General features: G+C 45.0%; 1 long non-coding RNA gene and 1 other non-coding gene across 14 annotated transcripts; one reads left to right on the forward strand and one right to left on the reverse strand.

The window, feature by feature from the left end:
* Positions 1-624: 624 nt before the first annotated feature.
* LOC129655377 (uncharacterized) lies at positions 625-18,786 on the reverse strand. 13 transcript variants are annotated; one of them, XR_008715952.1, is made up of 7 exons: positions 18,630-18,786; positions 18,358-18,413; positions 10,878-11,013; positions 9,086-9,225; positions 8,202-8,386; positions 3,759-4,074; positions 625-737 (listed from the first exon to the last, which is right to left on the reverse strand). It is a non-coding gene; the product is annotated as an uncharacterized LOC129655377 (long non-coding RNA). The 13 variants fall into 13 exon arrangements; XR_008715954.1 differs by lacking the exons at positions 10,878-11,013; positions 18,358-18,413; positions 18,630-18,786 and adding exons at positions 919-978; positions 9,602-10,163 and having other exon boundaries at positions 3,759-3,857; positions 3,947-4,074; XR_008715951.1 differs by lacking the exons at positions 18,358-18,413; positions 18,630-18,786 and adding an exon at positions 11,402-11,601.
* On the forward strand, positions 7,858-7,961 carry LOC129656650 (U6 spliceosomal RNA). Its single transcript, XR_008716439.1, has one exon. It is a non-coding gene; the product is annotated as a U6 spliceosomal RNA (small nuclear RNA).
* Positions 18,787-20,871: the final 2,085 nt, after the last annotated feature.

Raw genomic sequence — 20,871 nt, forward strand, 5'->3', positions numbered from 1 at the left:
AAGATACCTGGGCTGAGATTAGGACCTGTGTTCCTGCCACTTACAAACTAACCTTGAGTGTAGGTATATAATGTAAAGTGAAAGTGTTAGTCACTCAGTCATGTCTGACTCTTTGTGACTCCATGGACTGTAGCCTGCCAGGTTCCTCTATCCATGGAATTCTCCAGGCAAGAATACTGGAGTAGGTAGCCATTCCCTTCTTCAGGGGAACTTCCCGACCCAGGAATCAAACCCAAGTCTCTCGCACTGCAGGCAGATTCTTTACCATCTTAACTGCCAGGGAAGCCCAGAATATAATATAATGTTAAAAAATACTCATATCCCCATTTTACAGATGGGGAAACTGAGATACAGGGAAATTAACTAAGTTCTCCAGGGTCATACTAGTAGTGAGTAAAGTAACAGGACTTTAGACCCAAATCTGTCTGAATTCAGAGCATGGACCCTTTCATCACACCACCCTGCTTTTTTTTTTTTTTTCCTTCTTCATTTTTGAGACCAGATTTCATCTCTCTATAGTATCTACTGTCTGAACTTCTGTAAAAATGGAACCTGATGTCATATCCTCCAGGATTATGATTATCTACTATAATGTTAGAATTAAAATAGTCATAATTCCAAGCATGCTTTCTTATTCATTCATTTAATACATTTATATTGAATCTACTTTTCCCAGACACAAGGGTGGAGCAATGAAAAAGGCAGCCATTTTCTTCTCATGGAGTTTTCAGTGTAGCCTGAAAGGAAAGCAGGAAATTAAATATATAATTCTTATATAAGAATTACACAACAATCAGGTTATTACAATGGCAGTAAATACTATAATAATGATAGCTAACACCTCAATTAAACTTATTTTGTGCCAGGGATTATTCTGAGTACCATATATCCATACAGTTTTACTCATTTATTTCTTACATGCCAGTGAGGGAGGTGAAGAAATCAGTGAAGGCTTCCTGAAGGAAGTGTCAGCATATTCTAGAAACAGGAAGAGTTAATTTTGTTGAGGAGGGGAAGGAAGATCAGGAATTTGAGTCTAGGGTGGTGAGATCCATGTATTCACTAGCCACATGAAGCTTTAGAGTACTTGAAATGAGGCTAGGCTGAATTGAGGTGTGGTATGAGTGTAAAATACATTCTGGGTTTCAAAGACAGTATAGGAAAAAATAAAGTAAAATATCTCATTGATTTTTGTATTGATTACATGTTGACAAGATGCTATTTTGGCTATAATGGGTTAAATCAAATCTATTAGTAGAACTAATTTTGCCTATTTCTTTTTACTTTTGTTTTAATGTGGCCACCAGAAAATTTTAAATAACATGTGCAGCTGATATTCTATTTTGATTGGACAGTGCTGCTGTAGAAGCCTGGGGCGTGTCAGGGAGCAGGGGCATCAGGGAAACTAGAGCCTGGAGGAGGCATGGAGAATGATGGGAAAAGAGAAAGAAGGATGCTGAGGCAAATGTAAACAGCTCGCCGTCTGTCCTGCAGGTTAGAAAAAGTAATTACAGCCTGTATTAACTATCTGAGATGGATGGCTTGACTAACCTACTGAAAATTGTCTCTCAGAACCAGCTCCAGCTGTGAGCCAGATTAACACTATTCTTAAACTTGGTATTGTAGATGGAAGAGGCAAGAACAGGACAAAAAAGTAAAGAAAAATGGAGGGACATTTTAGGGTAAAAGTCAAACCCTATGAATGGTTGCTCCACCCCCACCCTATAACACCTTCCTGCCTGCCCCTTACCTCTCTGTCCTCAATCTCCTACTCAGCTCTTTCCATACCCCGCCCCACCCAGTTACACTCATCTCTCCGTGGGGCCTCGGATATGCTAGGCGTGCTCCTACCTCAGGACTTTTGCTCCAGCTGTTCCCCTTACCTGAAAACTCTCCTCTCTGGTATCACATGGTTGACTACCTTAACTCTTGGTTCAAATGTCACCTTCCCAACAAGGCCTACCTTGACCATCTTGTTTAAAATTGTACTCAGTGGCACCTCCTTACCTTACTTGGTTTTTCCCCCCATAGGATTTATAATTTATTTCTAGCATACTACTTTCCTAAGTTTATTGTTAATCTGCCTACTAGAAAGCATTCTCCCTAAGACATTGACCCCAGTTTTATTTCCCTCATTATCCCCAATCCCCAGCTGGTATCTGGCATAGAGTAGCTGCTTGACGAACAGGTTTGGAGTGTGAGTGGCACTGATTAGTGCACTACTGATCGTTGAATAGGAATCCTCCATGCACTCTCCTCTCCTGAAGAAAAGGACTTTTTTCTGCCTTTCCTGGAGGTGGGCTTGATTAACATTGCTTTCCACTCAGCTTTTACTCCTCAGGGTTCTGCCCTGTTCTGGATCCCAGTTCTACCCGCGAAAGGCTAGAGAAACGGCTGCTGCTACCAGACAGCTTCGGGGGCTGGGAGCTGGGATTCCTGGTACCCTCCCGGCTTTGCCCAAGCGCCGCAGATCCCCTCCTCCCTTGCCTGTTTCCTTAGCTGTCAGGGGTTCCGGACTCTGTGGGAGGCTGAACAAGGTACTTGGTGGATCAAGGAGGAAAAGGAGGGAGACAGTTATCCCATACTGGGCAGTGGTTTTCAAGCCTGGGTACGGGGACCAGATATATCAACATCACCTGGGAACTTAAAAGAAACACATAGCCTATGGCTCCAACCTAAACCCATCAGTCAGAAACAGGAGGGTGGGGTGGAGCGGCAACAATAATCATCGACTTAATTAAACTGTTCAATTAAATAAATGAACAAAGCCTCGCAGTGATTCTGATGCACTCAAGTGTGAGAAGCCTCCGGCTAGGGGAAAGGAGGGACTCAGAGCTTTGAAGGCAGGGAGGGACTTTAAAAAGTCAGGCCAGAGGACAGGTCCCCGCGGGCAGGCTAGCTCAGGGTGGGTTCCCTGCGCCGGAGGCAGCGCGGGGTGGTCTGACCTGGGAAGTTAAAGGCCAGCGTTGTTCGCAGGTCCTCCACCCCCACCCCAGGAAAGTCCCGCGGCGCGGCCGTGACCTTCTGACGGCCACGGCCCTCTCCAGGCTGGGCTGTCTGGAGCCCTGGGCGCAGGCGCTGCGCTCCTGCGCTCGGGGTGTGCTCTCTTCACCGCAGCCAGGCCGCCGCCTCTCCCGCTGGGGTCCCCCCCGCCCCCGAGCCGAGTCCTTGGGCTTCAGCCAGCAGAGTCCCTCCCTCTGCCCCCGGCCGCCAGCCGCCTCAGGCCCCTCTGGCTGTCTTCTCTATCTTTGTTGGAGCTCTGTCTCTCTTTTTCTCTCTTCCTGCCCGATTTGTTCTCCTTGCCTCTCTTTATTTTTCATTCTCATACTTTTTTTTTTTTTTTTTAACAGTTACTAAGCGCCCATGATGTGCCCTGGGTGGTCCTAGGCTCTGGGCAGTGAGCACTGAAAACAAACAAACCTGTGGGCAGGGAGTTTACTGGGTCTTGAATCCATCTCTCCCCACCTTCCTCTGCTGCCTCTGCACCCCAGCTCTCCCCTGCCTTCTCAGCACTGGCTGTTCTTCCCTCTACCTCTCCTGGTCATATCTAAAGGAACTTTTCTTTGGGTCCCATGGTAGGGAAAAAAGCCTACTTCTGTCTATTATAAAGGTGCAGTTAAAATGGCAATCTTACCTTCAAGGACACTAGTTTCAAATGTTAGCAGCTATAGACACCTCAACCAAAATTAGTTTATTAGTTTAATGCAGACAGTCTGATCCTATGAGGTCACCTAGTATCTACCTATTAATACACTGACCTTTGTGCTGCTGCTGCTGCTGCTAAGTCGAGTCAGTCGTGTCTGACTCTGTGCGACCCCATAGACGGCAGCCCACCAGGCTCCCCCATCCCTGGGATTCTGCAGGCAAGAACACCGGAGTCGGTTGCCATTTCCTTCTCCAATGCATGAAAGTGAAAAGTGAAAGTTAAGTCGCTCAGTCGTCCCACCTTTGTGCTAGACACTCATTTATTCGAGAAAATGCATGCGTGCATCCAATGATGTATTGAAGACTTAGTCTTTGCTGGAGATTGTTCAGAATGAGTTCTATCCAATAGATGGTGTTCTTCACAGCTCTCTGAAAAAATTATAACAATGATGCAGAGTGACCAAACCATGCCACATTTAACCCTTTCAACCTCTCTTCTAGGTGAATAAGACTATATAATAATTTGATAGATATGAAAACTGAGGCTGAGAGACCATGCACCTTGTCCAAGTTCCTACAACTGAAAAGCTGCATGACCAAGATTTAACCCCCTGTATGACTGACTCCCGAGTTGGTTCCCATTAACCTTCAAGGCCAGCTTGGGGGGAAGGGTACCACAAAGAAGATGGAGGTGAGGAAGGAGGAGTGGAATGGCTCTGGAGAGAAAACTTTTGAATACTGAACTGAGGTTTGGGTGATGCTGTGTGTTATTAATGAAGTTTCATGATCTCTCTGGATCCTCCTTATAGGTAAAATGTAGAGCTGGGCTCTTTGGCTACAAAAGCCTCCTTCAGGTATAATATATAGGCTAGCACATAGGGTCTGGAGCCAGACTAGCTGGGCTGGAAATTTGCTTCCACTACTGACTTGCTGCGTGATCTTGGACAAGTCTCTTAAGCTTTCTGGGCCTCGATTTTATCATCTGAAAGATTGCTATAATGGTTACTGCTTCACTGGGCAGATAACAGGTAAATGGTTTTTAAGGTTAGGAAGGGTATTTAGCACAAAGTAAGTACCCAGTGAATGTTACTTGGTTCTTTTGTTATCCCAGCTCTAAATGGAGGCTTCTTCACCCAGGCCCGGAACCTGTCACGCTGCAGCCCAGGCCTATCTCATGCCTGGCTCATGCCCAGTCTAAACCCTTTCTTTCGCAAAGAAATGAAAGTCGGGATCTCTAGGTCCTGATTGTGAAGAAACCAGGATATCCTAGGAGTCTTGGAACCCAGTGGATTTTCAGTCTGGCTCACCCACAAAGGAGATAGTTTAGTATAGAAGAGTTAGAAACTTTTCATCATTAAATGTATCTGCTTCCACAATGGTTTTATGCAAAACTCAAAGCATGTTATCTTTCTTTCAGGTGGGCTAGACTAGAGTCCAAAGTCAGCGAAGACAGTTTTGCATGCATGCCTGCTCAGTTGTATCTGACTCTGTGACCCCATCGCACCAGGCTCCTCTGTCCATGGGAATTCCCAGGCAAGAATACTGGAGCGGGTTGTCATTTCCATCTCCATGGGACCTTCCTGACCCAGGGATTGAACCTGCATCTCTTTTGTCTCCTACATTGGCAGGCAGAATCTTTACCAGCTGACCCACTGGGGAAGCTCAGTATTACATGGTTCCAAAGAGCAGGGCCTTTGTGTGGTGGTTGATTGATCATCCTAGTGGGAGGACCTTAACTGGTTTTGAGTTTCAATTTTCTTTATTTTAAAATGAGCTTGACAGCAGCATCTATCTCATGGCAAATTTGTAGAAATGAAATGAAAAATTTCATATAAGCATTGAACATAGTGGCTAGCACACACAATCATAGGATTGGCTATGGTCATATTAATAGACCTCATGGATTTTGTACTTTGAATTTTAGTTTCTTCATCAAAATAATGGGAACAAAAATATTATATATACAGTCTGCCACATACTGTCTTCCTAAAGGGATAGAGAAGTGTGTTGAACATCATAAACCTTCACATAAGTATGAGGGAACAGTCCCTGGCATTTTTCCAATGTGTAGCTTGTCTCCCCTTTCCCAGCTCCCAGCCCTGCCGAGCAGTCACACAGAGCCACGTACCATCACCTGCACAGGTGTCTGCTGTTTCATGCCCCAGTGCCTGTGATCTTTGCACAACTCAATTTCTCTGTCTGGTATGCCCTTCCCCTCATCCTTCAACTTACAAACCTCTGGCAGATGACTAAGGAACTTGACTCATTCTCCAAGGCCCAGCTCGCAAGGGTCTCCTCTCTCAAATCCTCTTAGATCCAACCAGCCAGCCAGTCATCTCATCCCTGCTTTGTAACCCACTGTAATGGTTCAGACTGCCATCACCTTGCATTACAACTATTGTTTAACTTCCATTTAATGGCAACAAGGATGAAGCACATAAGCTCTGGAACCTGAGTTCCAGTCCTGACTCTCACATGTATTAGTTGTGTTACCTGGGTAAAGTATAACCTACCTTCTCTGTGCCTTAGTTTCCCTGTCTGCCAAGTAGGGCTGATAGTAATACCTCCCTCATATGTTGTTGTTGAGGCGAGTCACCCTTAAACAGAATAGTGGCTGGTGCATAGTAAGTACTGTGTAAATTTCAACTTTCACTAGTGTTTCTGTCTTTCTTATCTGACGGCACAGACTGGGACTTTTCCTCAGGACCTACAATGAGCCCTGGCACACAGGAGGAGCTCAGCAAATGATTGTTGAATGAGTGGCTCAGAATCCCAAGGTCATGAATTCTTGTGTCTTCATTCAGTCATCTCTGCTCCCCACCAGATCCTGCCTGCCCTCCACTTTTCCTTAGAAGTGGGTCTTTGTAGCTTCCGCTCTCCATTTAGTACCGGTGCTGCTTTCTCCATCAGAGGTTTCCCCTCCTCTTGTCCAGCTTCCTCCTTGGCTTTTCTGACCCTGCGTCGTCTTCTCCCACCGGAGCCCACAGCCCTTCTTCAGACCCCGCCTGCCAACACATTGTTCCCCCCATGCAGCCTCTGCTTCTGATCCTTCTGGAGTTTGTATTCTCTACTGAATTAATTCCAGGGCTTTCCAGGTCCTCCAGTATTTGGATCCCCACCACCATGAATTTATCTTCTCAAGAAGGGTTTGCTTGGGTGCTTCTCTGAGCATGGTGAAGACCTCACCATCTTATCATCCAGTCATCTATGCACCCATCCCTCTCCCCACTTATCCTCTCACCCAGAACACCCATACATCTGTTCACCCACCTACCACTCATCACCTTTCTATTATTTATCCATCTTGACCTATCTTCTCACCTACCCACAGACCCACCAACCAACTTACCATCCATCCATCCATCCTTCCATTCATCCATCTATTTATCCACCAGATCAATTAACATTCACTATATACGTCCTCTCTCCAATCACTATATGGAATACAGATTTGAACAAGAAGAGCTAGTTTCCTATTTCATGCAGTTAAAAATCTACCTGGGGAAATTAGAAAACGGAACCACAATTTGTGGCCAAAGGTAGTTTGTGTCATATGGGTGCTATGGCAGGTTATTAGAGTCCATAGGTGACCTTCAGGGATCTGGAATTCTGTGGGTGACAAGGTGTGCATGGTGTCTGTTTATATACGTATGCATTTTCAGGCAAGAGGCTCCATGGCTCTCACGACATTCTTAAAGGGGTCCCTAGGAAGCACTAGAGGCTGCATAAGGAGAAGCATGAAGAAGAGATAGCCCTAGTTCAGGGCCTTGAGGTGGAGAACAGTGGAACTAACATTGATTTTAGGCCCACTGTATTATGAACTGAATGTTTGTATCCTCTTAAATTCATAGCTTAAAGCCCTAACCCTAAGGTTAGTCATTAGGAGGTAGGGTCTTTGGGAGGAAATTAGGTTTAGATGAGATAATGAGGGTGGAGCCCCTGTGATGGGATTGTTATTGTTGTGTTAGTCACTCAGTTGAGTCCAACTCTTTTGAGACTCATGGACTGTACCGCCAGGCTCCTCTGTCCATGGAATTCTCTAAGCAAGAATACTAGAGTGAGTAACCATTCCCTTCTCCAGGGAATCTTCCTGACCCAGGGATCAAACCCTGGTCTCCTGCATTGCAGGCAGATTCTTTACCATTTGAGCCACCAGGAAAGCCACTATGATGGGATTAGTGATTAGTGACCTTATAAAAAAAATGAGGATGTTCTTGCTTTGGCAGTAGTATACTAAAATTACAAGGATACAGAGATGATTAGCATGGCCCCTGCACAAGGTTGATATACAAATTCATGAAGCATTCCATATTTTTCTGTGACAATCTAAAGGGATGGGATGGTGGGAGGGAGGTTCAAGAGGGGGAGACATATGTATAGTTATGGCTGATTCACGTTGTATGGCAGAAGCCAGCACAACATTGTAAAGCAATTATCCTCCAATTAATAAATTTAAGAAAAAAAAGAAGAGGAGGAGACATCAGAACTTCCTCCCTCTGCCATGTGAGGATACAGCAGGAAGACAGTCATCTACAAGCAAGGAAGAGGGTCCTTACCAGACCTGACCATGTAGACAGACACCCCGATGTCAGACTTCCAAGCCTCCAGCACCATGAGAAATAGATGTCTGTTGTTTAAGCCATCCAGTCTTTGGCATTTTGTGATAGTAGCCTGAGCTGACTAAGGCTCTATATGCTAGGCACCACTTCTTCTAGTTATGCAAACTTAGACATGTCCTTATCTGGAATATAGGAATGAAAGAGAAATATGGCCAAGGAAATGAGCTTTCCCCAAGCACCGGGCTAGGCAGAATCTACTTATTGAACACTTACAACAACCTTTCAAATAGGCATGTTATCCCTATTTTACAGAAGAGGAAGCTCAGAGAGGTAAAGTAAGGACCACAGTCACACTGTCATATGGGGCACAGAGGATCTGAATCCAGGTCACTGGGGCTCTAGGGCCCAGGAGCTCTGCCCCTCCCCCAGGCTTGTTTACGGATCAAGGGTGACCCTGAGTGAGTGAGTGCTTTAGAGCTGTAGAACCCCGCTCAGGCTAAGAGAAGATGCTGTTGTTGTCTGTGCTTAGAGAAATGTTAAAAGAATTTTACAAGCCTCAGGAATTGCTGTCATTAAAATTTCAACAACCTTTTCCTGCGGATTCTGCCCATGGAAAAGGTCAGTGAGTGTTAGTTCTCACCCAGGGAGTGTTATCACAGCAGTTTCCAGGAACAAGGCTGGCACAGGGCAGACACTTAGGAAGCACTCATAGGTGGGTCTGTTGACAGAAAAGTGCCCTCAGCCCCCAGCCAACCTCTGTGGCCCCCCTCTGCTGGGGGAGTAGGGTGGGCAGCAGCCTGCTCCATCACAGCTGGCAAAATAGATGTTGCCTTAAAACTGCCCCAGTGCTTGGAACCAGGGGCCCCACCAGCAGGGTGTACCGTCACTCAGGTCCAGGGGTTTCCGAAACTTCAAGAAAGCTTGTGTCCAGGCCAGCTGCCCATCCAGACTCTCTCCAGACTGCCACTACTGCCTTCCCTCACTGAAGGAGTTCAAACCCAGGTTGAAAACCTCTGGACTTCTGCAAAAAGGAGATTGAACTGAATGACCCTTAAGCTTCCTTCTGGTCATGTAAGACTGGGATGAATTAAGGGAGAAAATGTTTTTTCAATGAAAACTCTTTTCTCCTTGAAGGCAGGGACCGTGTAATCTGTTGATTTGGCCTTATAACCAGGTATACCCTCCCTCACCATCCCCTCAGCCACCACCCTAGTCTAAGACACACTGGCGTGACCCTGAACCACTCCCGCTGCTTTCACACTGGTCTCCCTTTATGCAGTCTATTCCGTCCAGGTCAGACTGGCCTTTCTAAAGGGATCATATTAGACCTCTGGCCTTCTCCTTGCTGAGTTACAAGGCCAAAAGTTTTTACCAACTTCTCCGCGTTCTTAACTTACCTCTTTACACTCGGTGCTATTCCACCGATGCTCTGGCCAGCTCTACACCTCCCCCAACTCATGTTCTCCTGGGCTGTTTTTCTGCTCCCAGAACCCTCAGATTCCCCAGTGAACTCCTCTTCAGCCATTCAACAGGGAGCCAACTGTTCCCCTGAATCTGGGTAGGTGGCCTTCTCTGTGCTCCACAGTACCTGCAGGCTTCTTCACTCTGTATTGTAATTTTCTGGTCCATTTTCTGTCTCTCCCACCAGCTGTAAGCTCCGGGCAGGCTACATCTGTGATTGCTTGTTTATCATATTCTCAGTGTCCAGCCTGCAAGACCTAAGACCCTCACTCGTAAGAGGTGCTTAATGAACACATTTGCATTCCTTCCAGCACGACTCTACTTGGAGGCAAGGTCAGATTCCTTGCCCCCACTCTTGAGAGGCCTCTCTGCAGAGGCCCCCAATGTGGAAACCATTAGCGCGCCCTCCCCCTGCCCTTAACTGAATTTGCTCGGAAGAGGCAGGAGCTTTTGGAAGCACCTGAATCCGATTATAGAGCTTGGAAGCAAAGCCAGGCATAATTGGGCTGCCTCACCCACCCCACCCCACCCCCCTTTTTTAGCCAGATGACCAGCATCCTACCCCTGCAAGCAGCCCTCCTGCTTCTCCTCCAGCCTGCGCTGGCTCTGACAGCTCAGCCACCACTGAATGGGCAGCGGCAGCCGCATTTAGAGGGGGTGAGGCAGAGACACTCACTTCAACTCTGACATTCAGTCCGTCTCTTGTGACTCAGGTTGCCCCCGGGGCTGCAGGATGCGAGCAGGGCTAGCCCTTTCATTAGATATCTGTGACATGGGAAAAGGTCAGACAAGTGGACTGTGCTGCTGAGTCACCGAGCGTGAGTGTCCATCCTGGCAACCTGCCCATCACGAGGGGCACCCGTTTGCCCTTTGAAGGCGGTTTGATTCCTGGGATAGATTCAATGCAGGGCATGCGGGGGAAGATGTCTGTTTCTGTAAAAGGAGCCGATGTAACATGGTTGGGAGGAGAGCTGTCTTTGGAGTCAGACACACCTGCTTTGGAGTCTCAACTCTACAGCACCGGCTGCAGTCCCAGAAGCAAGTTCTTAACTTCCCGGACTCTCAGACCGTCATTTATACGGTGTATGCGTGCTAAGCTACGCATACTAAGTCACTTCAGTTGTGTCTGACTCTTTGAAATCCTATGGATTGTAGCCCACCAGGCTCCTCTGTCCATGGGATTCTCCAGGCAAGAATACTGGAGTTGCTTACCATGCCTTTCTCCAGGGGATCTTCCTGACCCAGGGATCAAATCCTCTACTCTTCTGTCTCCTGCATTGGCACGCGGGTTCTTTACCACTAGTGCCACCTGGGAAGGAGGCCATCCTATACCTAAGGCACAGAGCTCCTGTGAGAATAAATGAGGTAAAGGATGTGAGAAGCTTAGCAGAGAGCTTGGCGAACAGCGAATGGTCCATAAATGGTAGGTATTATTGTTTGGACCCGCTGAGTGGGTACTTGATCCCCAGGGAACATGGTGTCTCCTCACAGTCACCAGGGTCTTGGCCCCCACCTACCACATCCACAGTCATATAGTTCTGGCTTGGGGCAGTTTAGTTAAAATGGGGATGAGCCAGGAAGAAATGAAAAGGAAGTAAAAGGCTAGTGACATTTAAAAAATTTTACTATCTCACATGGACAAATTGTTTCCTCATGGTTGTGCTGGTCTCAGTGGAAACCAGATGCATAGGTAGACACAGGGCCACACACAGGCAGCCAGGCAAGCAGGCTCTTACCGTCTCTGCCTTGTTGTCGTGGACAGCTGGAGAAAGCTGACCTCTGAAACTCACACTCCTTTACCATTCACTGAATTCCCAGCCACCAGGGTTGTGCCATTTGGCTCTTGGCTCAGTATCCTCCCTCCATCCAATGCTCTACTCCTCCAAGTAGAGGGAAAACATCAAAGAACTCTTCGGACATCGCAGAGAAGACCAAATTTGCTCAGCGTCATTTGGCAAGCTGTTTAACCTCCCTTGTAACCTAGCTATCTTTAGCCTCCTAGATGCTATTTTGAAATGTCAAACTAGCAAATACTGCTTCCAGAATGGTTCTGATATGGGATGTGACAGGATGCTTGGGGGAAGGGAGACGAGTGGGAGGTGGGGATGTGAAGGGAGCTTTCTGGTAGAGGGGGAGAAAATGTACTAACTTTACAACCGCCAAGTCTCTCCCTTCTACTGGCTCAGCCACCTCCTCCGGAAAGCCAGCACACTTAAGGGGCAATGGGGGCATTGAGTCCCACCTGGACTTAACCTCGAGGAATGTCTGCCTATCTGACTCTGGAGCCAGACCTGGATGTCCCATTAGCCAAAAGAGCAAACTGACTCTCGTGTACCCAGTACAGTCTAAAAATATTCATTCATTCACTCACTTATTCACTCATTCATTCAGCAGGTATTTACTGAGTAGTAACTTTGTGCCAGGCATGGTACTAGGCACTGGGAACACAAAGATAGCTTGCAAAGATTGATACCCACTGGAATCGTCTGGGCAGTTGATTAAACTAGCACCCCTCCTGCAAGAGTCAGTGCAGCAGGTTTGATGCAGATCTGGGAGTCTGCATTTTGAACGAGCACCCAGGCATTCTGCGGCACATAGTCCAGCGTATGAGAAGCCCTAGTCTAGCTTGTAGCAACATCTGTTTCCTAAGCAGCTCCCCAGTACCAAAAGCTAGGAGCGATGAAATACATGTTACAGCCTCAGACCTTGAAGAACTCGCCATTCACAGACTCCAGAAAGAGACAGATGTCATTTCAGGGTGCTAAGTGCTCTGAAAGCAGAGGTACAAAGTACAGTTAGGCCTCATCAAGGAGGTAACCTGCTCTTAGGAACTTGGGGGCGCTATAAAGGAGGTGATGTTTGAGCTGGGTCTTGAAGCATAAGAAGGGTTTTTCAGACAGAAAAGAGTGGATACAGATTATACCTTCTAGAAATGGACTCAGCAAGCTGTATCTCCCGTCCCATGTACTCCTCTCATAGTGAGACTGGCCTGCCTCATATGGAGAAGCAGGGGGCTTCTGTGTTCCCTGCTCTGGAATCTGGGTGGTGGCTTTTGACTACTTCCTCCCAGAGAGGGCAGAGAAGCGATGCATGTGACTTCTGAGGTTAGGTCACTGAAAGCAACCTGGATTTTGCTTGGTTTTCTCTCTCTCTCTCCCCCCCTCTCAGGATTTATGCCTCGGGAGGCCTGAGCTGTCTGGTAAAATGTCTGGCTACCCTGAAACTGACATGTGGTAGACACCACTTGGAAAAGCCATGCACAGTGGAGAGAGATGCCCAGGGACCCCAGCTTTGGTTAATTTCAGCCCCCGGCCTTAGAGGCACCCAGCTGACACTGAGTGAAGCAGAGATGAGCCGTTTCCTCTCAGTCAGCCAAAATTGCAGATTTTGGGGCAAAATAGAGATTTTTGCGGTTTAATTATAAAGCATTATGTTTGGGGTGCTTTGTTAACACAGCATTAGATACCCGAAACAGGCTGTAAGGGTTGTAGGAAGAGGATGCAATAGCAGGTACAAAGATTTCGAGGGGGGAAAGGCTGCCTAACTGTTCTTGGAATTTGAAGAGATTTGATATGCTCATGAAGAATTCCAAGGTCTTGATTCACCATGGAACCGATGCGTACAGTGAAGCTACCTGTGTTTGCTGAGTGGTGAGGTCGAAGCTCTTGCTCCAGATCACATAATCCACAGATCGGGTGACAAACTCCCCTCCGCGACCCACCCCCCCCCCCCCCCACCACACACACACAATTGGCATACATGGTGTTAACTCTCCTCTTTTTGTTGTGATGTCATTTTGAGGATATCGGTGCTACCTTCTCAGCTCCTAGGAAGAGATTCACTGGGTGTTAAAGCTGAAGTGATTCAGGTGTCATTTCATCTAAGTGCCTCTCAGATCTTACTGTGCCCAGCAGGCCAGCAGCAAATGTTAACCCAGGCTTTGAATGAGGCTGGTGTGTGAGGGGCAGCGTCAGAACAAGGCCTGCATCCCTGACTCATGGGATCTCAAAATCATGGGCCTGGGAGGGGTGTTTGCAGGTCATCCTTCCAGAAAACTTGTCCATAGCAGGGACTCAGAAGCCAGTCCTGCCTGCTCTGAAGTTCTTTATTCAACTGGGTCCAAATCTTCTTCCCTAACTGGCAGATAAAGCAGGTAATATAACATCCAGTCCACAAGGGATGAAATTGAGGCTCAGAGACACCACACAACTTATGTGTGATAGCAGCTCAACGCGGCCCCCAGGGTTGAATTAAGTCTGATGTCTCCCCACTCCCACACTCTATGCACCCCATGAGCACACCGGGAGCCCGTGACCTCTACACCACACTGTGTCCTCCACCTGAGATGCCTTCCTCATCCTGTCTATCTGTTTGACTCTTTATCTTTGTTGAAGTCCCCTACTTCAACCTTAACTCCCCTGGGAAGACTCTCCTTGTTCATATAGCCAGCAGGGGTCTGCAGTTACCCACACTTCCCTGTGGTCTTCCCTTCCTGACCACTTACTTACCTGTGGATGTTGTTTGCTTAGCCAGCTCCCCCAGTTACACAGGATAATTAACAACAGTTATAACAATAACAATCATAAACTACTCTATTTTCTTTTAAAAGATTTATCTTTTTTAATGTTAGATAATATAAAATTATTAATACAGAAAATGTGAATATTTAGTCCATTTCTTGTTAAATTTTATTTTGAAGGGTAGTCTACAAATGAGTCACCATGTGATAGGTTTTCATCAGAGTTTATAATATTTTAAGCCTATTCTTCAATTTGATTGAATATGCTTTCTATCGTGGTGGTGGTGATGGTGGTTTAATTGCTAAATCCTGTCTAACTCTTGTGACCTCATAAACTGTAGCCCACCAGGTTCCTTTGTCCATGGGATTTTCCAGGTAAGAATACTGGAATGGGTTGTCATTTCATTCTCCAGGGGATCTTCCCAACCTGGGAATCGAACTCAGGTCTCCTGCATTGCAGGTAGATTCTTTACCATCTGAGCCACCAAGGAAGCCCTATGCTTCCTATACATAAAACCAAAAGCCCTTAGTTTATTGAACATATGAAACATGACTGGATTTTGAAAATCTACAAATAAACTGAGTTGCTTTCTTTTTGATTTGCTATTCTTGCTTTCAGACAAAAATCAATGGGATTTTCAGGTATAGAAGAATTTATCCTAAAATAGTTGGTATTCTGTTAAAAAGCAAACTTGTGCTATTCCTGGAACAATATGGATTATAAAATTTCTCATTTTTTTTGGAGTGGTATTAATAAAATCAAACAAGAAAGAGACCAAAATCAGGCACATGAACTTTTTGGTATTGACTCAACAACTTTCCTAAGTTTCCTAAGTATTTTGAAACAGCTTCCTTACTTTTATTTATTTATTTAACATTAAAAAAACTGAGATATAAATGACATATAACATTGTATTGGTTTTAGATGTACAACATGATGAATTAACATATGTCTATTTTATATTAACTTTCCACTAATGAATCTATCAATCATCTATTATCTGTCTATCTCAGTCATCTGTCTTTCATACTAGTTGAAGTCTGACTGATGCAGTCACAGAAGACTTCTGTGCCCCAGTCTTCCTTCTCCAGCTTTTCAGCCTTAGTTCCACCCATGTGCTTTATACAGTGTGGCTTTGAGTCCCTTCACCATGCCTCCAGACACACTACATTTCTCTGCCTGTCCTTATAGTTTACCCTTTCAGCAAGTACTCGTCACATCCCTGCTGCATGCCAGGGAGCATCTGGGACCACGAGAAGGAGCAAGACTCTCCAGTGCCTGCCTTCCTGAAGTTTGGACCCCTAATTCTATGCCTGCATTGCTGGGAGGGTGTAGACCAGACCTTCAAACACTGGAGGAGGAAAGCTGTTTAGCTGTTCAGCTATCAGAACCATAACCCCTCAGCGAGCATCACTCAGTGCTGTGAAGAAGCAAGCTCTTCTTGCTCTTAGAATTTAATGAACATCATTTGATGACAAGGCTGGACAACAGTTCCATCAACTGTCAGGCATTTGAAAATTAGTTATTCCATATAATCCTCACAGTGACCCTAAGAGGTAGACATGACCCAGGAGACGGCATGGTTTGTACCAGCAGAGCCAAGCATTGCTCACAAGATTGTGAGACCCCTGGACCCTGTGTGGCTGAACATCAACACGTGACCTTTTCTTCTCTGAGGCTCCCAGGGAAGGAGTCAGTTGTCATCCATTTGAGGCCCAAGTTCTTTTCCAAACACTCTCGTCCCTGTAGCTCTAATTTTACCATGACCTTTTGTGCTCAGCCCAGCCAAGTACAGGAAAGAACTTTGTGCTCTTCAAAGGCCCAACAAGGCAAATTGCTTGGACAGGAATAAATTATAAATTATACCGAGAACAATGCTTTCTGCAGTTACCCTTCTGGGCCTTTGATATACGATGGAACATGAACATGGACTGCTGTTCACTGCTGGGACTACTGCTTTCAGAAGAGCAGTAGAGGGGAGGTAGGGAACTGGTGATCGTGAGCACCCGCATGGGCCATGTGCAAACAATAACAGCAACAGCAATAATTCATAAATATCAGCTGTGTACTCAGTGTGTGCCAGGCACTATTCTAAACTCTTTACATATGTTAACTTATCTAATCTTCTTAACAACCCCATGAGTTGACTACTATTATTATCCCCATGTTATAGATCAGGAAATTGGTTTAGTAATTCCTTAAGTGATACAATTAATATGTGGCCACATTGGGATTTGAACGGAGGCAGCCTGGTTCCGTTCCTGTTCTGTGCTCTCAAAATCACAGTAGGCTCTCAAATACTTTATCTCATTTAATCCTAATGGTCCTGTATGTCAAGTGATATCTCAGCCTTGCTAATTCTCACACAGCAAATACTTTATTCTCAGAACTTGTCAAACTCTTCCCTTACTCCATAAGCTTCTGAGAGGAGGGGCCCTATCTGTCTTGTTTACTTTTGGGTGTCCAGTGCCGAGCACAGTGTCTAAATGACATAGTAGCTATTGATAAACAAGAAAGTACACACACATATTACAAATAAGGCAACCAAAACAAACCATCCAAGATCAAACTGGTACTGTGTGATAGAATTGAAACTGAAATCCAGGTTCCCATGATGTCAAATTCTAAACTTTCTTTCTGTCACATGTTTTTCTCTGCAAATACCCAGGTCCCAGACGAGGGCTTGGCACATCGTAGCTACTTAATAAAATGTGCTGTTAAAGAAGTGAAATGACCTATCCCCCAACTTTCCCAGCATGCCATCTCTTCACCCCTTTATTTTAGGGTTCTGCCTTTTCCATCATGCCAATGACATAGGATATATTTTCCATGCTCACCCCTCCATCCCACCCTGTGATCTCTAGCTCCCCTCAGCAGCGCATCACATTTATATCATATTTTGCACATCCCCCACTTTGGAAATGCCTGCTTTTTGAGCTTGAAGTTTGAAGCTACCAAACTTCACAGTAATGTGGCTCACTTACGTAATACAAATGCTTTTTCATTTTTTTTTTCACTCTGAACTTCACAAATTTTTATTTGGTTTCTTGGAATCTATATGCTTATAGATGAGGAGGATTTGCCTACCAAGGCATCAAATGGAGAGAATTTCCTGAATTTTTAAAAGGAAAGACTTATACCAAGGGAAGTATGGCAACTTCCTGAATTAAATGGAATTATTTCAGACCCAAAGGTTACAACTGGAAAATCTCAAGCAAGTGATAAAGTCAAGCTAGAGAAATTAAAATTTGGGGGTTGTTAGAGGTAATTTGAGTTGATCGAATGAACACTAACCCAATGAGGCAATGACTTCTAATGAAATGAGCTATAAATTCAGGTCCTAGTTGTTCATTCATTCATCCATCCATCCAGGGAGGAAAGTTTCAGGCAGATGGATAGCATGTTCATCAACCCAGCAATAAGAAGGATGTTCTATGTGGGAAAGATAAAGATGTTCCATATAAATGAAAGTATTAGTCACTCAGTCGTGTCTGACTCTTTGTGACCCCATGTACTGTAGCCCACCAGGCTCCTCTGTGCATGGAATTCTCCAGGCAAGAATACTAGAGTGGGTTGTCATTCCCTTCTCCAGGGGATCTTCCTGACCTGGGGATTGAAACCAGGTCTCCTGCATTGGAGGCAGATTCTTTAGCAGCTACTAGGGAAGCCCATATAAATGGATGATTTCAAAGAAGGAAAGACAAGAGATGAACCTTGCCTGTTAAATGGAGACCAGCTCTTGAAGGATCTTGTAAGTCTTGCCCTGAAGTTTGTCCTTCAGTGGTATTGAAGAGATATAGGCAAGGGGGTACTTATATTAATTCATCAGTTTAAAAAAAAATACTTTGAAGATTTTGGGAACATGTATGGAGCTCTACACATACTCTTTGTGTTTCAGTGATTCTGAGGTTGCCAGACAGGACTAGACTTACTTCCATTTGTAACCCATATTATGATTGGGATGAGTTACTTCCTATTTGGGATCCTTAGTTCTCTCATCCATAAGAAAGCATAAGGAAAGAAAGGGGATTGGAAAGCTGAGTCTTCAGAATAGTTTTCCTTTGCTTAACTGTTCCCAGAGGGGCAACCAGCCTTCACTAGGTGTGATTAATAAATTACAAAAGGTAAATAGAGTGCCTTGAAAAATTTTATGTTCCTTTTTAAAATTTTACCTGTCTTTCAAGACTGCTGGGAAGCCTGTCACTCATCTCTTAGTAATAAAACAGCCCTGCACGAAGAAAGAAAAAATAAATCAGAAGCCGTATGCCTTTAAACTCACTAAATGAAAGCCCAGCATGCATGCTGCCTCCCTCCAAACTAATCACTGGGTTAAATGCAAGATGCACACTCCAAATCAATAGCTGGGGAGAACTGCCTGTGCCTCAGGAAAATTCCACTTCCTTTCCGATGTTGTCACTTGACACGTCAGGAAGTTTCCACTCACCACCCACTCCTGAAAAGGCCACCATCACCATGCTTCACATTTCCTGGCTGCCTTTCTTCAGAGGAATCAGGATGTCTTGCAGAGGGAGCCCACTCCTTGTCACAGACTCTCCTGGAGCTTGAAAGAAGGGCTGTGTGCAGAGAGGAGAGGTGTGGAGATGCCTACTTTAGACAGAGGGAAATCAAAGTGTAAAGAAGCCCACATCTTGTTCAAAAGTCCCAATGACACAAGACTTATATTCCCTTGGATGGCAATATAGCAAGTGGGAAGAACATGAGATATGAACATAAATCATGCCCCTAAAACCACTCCCTGCTTCACCTTTCTTGACTATAAAATAGAAGAAATAAAATACTATATATTACTAGCTGCTTTAACCTTGGGCAAGTTACATAACTTCTCTGTGTCTGAATGTCTTCATTTGTAAACGAGGTCATATAGGTTAAATGTCCAACCCATTGTCACTGCTCAGCACATGATAATAATGGGATATTTTCATCTCTGGATCAAGGCTACGTCTCCTTTCTCTACTATTCAAGACTCGACCTTGCCATCACCTTCTCTAGTAGCCTCCAGACTAGGTTAGGTTCCTTTCCTGCACTATTATAATAATATTGAAAGTAATTTGAAAAATCAGTGATGATACTAACACTGAAAACCACCTTTTATGGATCACTTGCTACACAACAGCTTCTAAGCCTTATATTGAATTAGCTCATTTAGTCCTCATAACAATCCTATGAAATAAGAATATAGATGATACATTCTGCATTTTACAGAGGAAGACACTGAAGCACACAGCGTATACATCACCTGCCTGAGATGTCATCGGTGAGAAGCAGGCAAGCTCACCTGTCTCCCAGAGCACCAGGGTTCCACTCTTTCTTGATTTAACTGTGGGACCATGGTAATCCCATTTACCTGGCTTTCATCTCCACTGGACTTCAGGCTCCCCTGAAATAGGGGCTGAGTATTATCCATTTTTGTATTCCCAAAGTCTAGCACAGAGTAGGTGCTCCTTGACTTTGAAATGAAATGAAACTGACTCATCATACAAAGGCAATAGAGTACACGTATTTAATACCAAGGGAATCAAAATTGAGACGGTGATTTCCCAGGTCAGGATGCTGCAGAGCTAGACATCATCTCACACGGGAGGGGCTTGGCCAGACTGAGACAAAGCAAAGACAAGAGCTGGGCAGACGAGTCAACTGAAAAAAAAAGACCCAAGTACAACCCCTCCCACCTAAACTCTTTCGTTAGTCACACAAATGAAAGACGCTCAATAGATGCTTCAAGAGGACAGCCTGAAAGTGGCCCTCAGAACCTCCGTGAGTGATGTGCGTGGTTGACAAACACAGTGGTGGCAAAAGCAACAACTTTTTGGAGCTCTAATTTCAGACAGTTGTCTCTGTCATTCTTAACAAATTCTTGCCTCACTGTCATGTAGTCTTGAATTGAAAACTTAATGGGGTGTTGTTAGAACTGGATCTCAAGACTGAGTGGGACCCACTGGAGTCAAGATTCTGATGCTAACAGCAATGGCACAAAATAAGAAAAAAAATAAATATCCTGTAAACATATAGAAAGATGCTCAGTTGCACTAATCATCAAAGACATTCAAACTAAGTAATGAGATTTTCTTCCAAGATTTGCAAAAGTTAAAAAGATCAACAATGTTCAAGGTCCATGAGGCTCTGAGAAAATGGGTATGATTATATTCAGTTAGTGGGAGTCTAAATATAGAGTCTCCACCAAAATTCAATTTCCAGGACACTAATATATAGGTATATCAACACTGCTACTGCTGCTAAGTCACTTCAGTTGTGTCCGACTCTGTGCAACCCCATAGATGGCAGCCCAGCAGGCTCCCCCGTCCCTGGGATTCTCCAGGCAAGAACACTGGAGTGGGTTGCCATTTCCTTCTCCAGTGCATGAAAGGGAAAAGTGAAAGTGAACTCGCTCAGTTGTGTCCAACTTTAGCGACCCCATGGACTGTAGCCCACCAGGCTCCTCCACCCGTGGGATTTTCCAGGCAAGAGTACTGGAGTGGGGTGCCATTTGCCTTCTCAGGTATATCAACACATTTGCTCACAAATGTATTTCCAAGCACATTCACTTCAGCATCGTTTGTAATAGTGAAAAAAAAGCTTCCAAAGTAGTGAAATGGTTTTTAAAATGATGGTATATTCATAGAAAGGAATGGAAAGATGACCAGATTCTAAAAAATGAACACCTGTCT

This window comes from Bubalus kerabau, chromosome 6, assembly GCF_029407905.1.
Source record: "Bubalus kerabau isolate K-KA32 ecotype Philippines breed swamp buffalo chromosome 6, PCC_UOA_SB_1v2, whole genome shotgun sequence".
Classification (NCBI taxonomy): Eukaryota; Metazoa; Chordata; class Mammalia; order Artiodactyla; family Bovidae; genus Bubalus; species Bubalus kerabau.